A 1,420-nucleotide genomic window follows, 5' to 3' on the forward strand; every position below is an offset into this window, starting at 1 on the left:
ATATATACACATAGGTTTTTATTCAGTATATGCATTCAGTTTTTTATTCATTATATATAGTTTTTTATTAATTTATTCATTTTATTTATTCATTTATTATTTCAGTTATAGTTATTTTCTCACCTGGAGAAGTGTTTTATCACAAGTGTTATCGACTCTTCAACAATCACTCCATCACTTCAGAGAGCTGCTTTAACAGCGGAGGATGAAGAGACGCGAATCAGAATATCAGAGAAACTCTCGTCATCTGACAGTCAGCCGGTTGTTACTCGCGAACGGTTTGATCTGACTTCAGATCGACATGCCGGAGTTACAGTCGGAGGCGTTTCCATGGATACGCTTCAGCGGCCACGTCCTCGTCGTCTCAGCGAGGGGCTCTTATGTTCCTGCACCGGAAGCGAAGGGTCGTATCAATTTAATGCGTCCTTGATGAATTCATTTCTTTAAAAAAATCATCATGTCTGTTTGTGTGTGTGTGTGCGTGCGTGTGAGTGAGTGTGTGTGTGCGTGTGTGTGTGTGTGTGTGTGTGCTCTACTCTCTCTGTGTCTAACAGGCGTTTAATAACAATGGTGGACTGGCTCTCAGCAGTAACGCTCCGTCTCTCTGTGCTTCCCCGCCGTGTGCAGATGGTTCATTGTCTTCAGTTTCCGAAAACATTCTCAGTCCAACAGGACACAGAGTCCAGCTGCCCGCCGAGTCCTCACACCATTCGCTGCTCTTTTAGCTGCTCAGAGCAGGTTTGACTCATGATAACACTGACAGCCGAACAAAACCAGTCTCAGTGATCTTCTGGAATGTACATTGTAAACAGGATTTACTTTATAAACAATTTCCACTCATAAACTGCTAGTAAATTTTACAAATAAGAAATGGCAAATGGCACATTGAATTTAACATGAAATTTTGAAAGACTGAAACTGTATTTTCTTGTAAAATGTACTCTAATCTAATCTTTGTTTTATTTACAACTTTGATAAATCAGTTTTTACAATCTAGATGTGGCTCATGTTCCTTCGTGGGATTTTTTCATCCGTTTTTTTTAGTCCAGCCGGTTGAAAATTGTGCGTCTGTTCATTTAAAGCAAAACTCAGTCCTCAACAACACGTGATTTGAGTCACGTCTAATAACTGGCCACATTTACAGCGCAGCAGAATCAGACCGTGTTATTTTAGTATCATTATAGTTTTTATTAATATTATGAATCAGTTTTTATTTTTAGATTTTCTGTTCTCATTTTAATTTTAGTTAAAGTTTTAGTAATTTTGTTGTTGTTGTTGTTTTTTGTCATTTTTAGTAGTTTTTGTTTTATATATTATATTAGTTTTTGTTTTTGTTCTGATCAGTGTTATTTTAGTATCATTATAGTTTTATTGATATTTTGAATCAGCTTTTAATTTGATATTTTCCGTTTTAATTTTA

Source organism: Sinocyclocheilus rhinocerous, unplaced genomic scaffold (genome assembly GCF_001515625.1).
Source record: "Sinocyclocheilus rhinocerous isolate Xijiao unplaced genomic scaffold, SAMN03320098_v1.1 scaffold852, whole genome shotgun sequence".
In the NCBI taxonomy this organism is placed as follows: Eukaryota; Metazoa; Chordata; class Actinopteri; order Cypriniformes; family Cyprinidae; genus Sinocyclocheilus; species Sinocyclocheilus rhinocerous.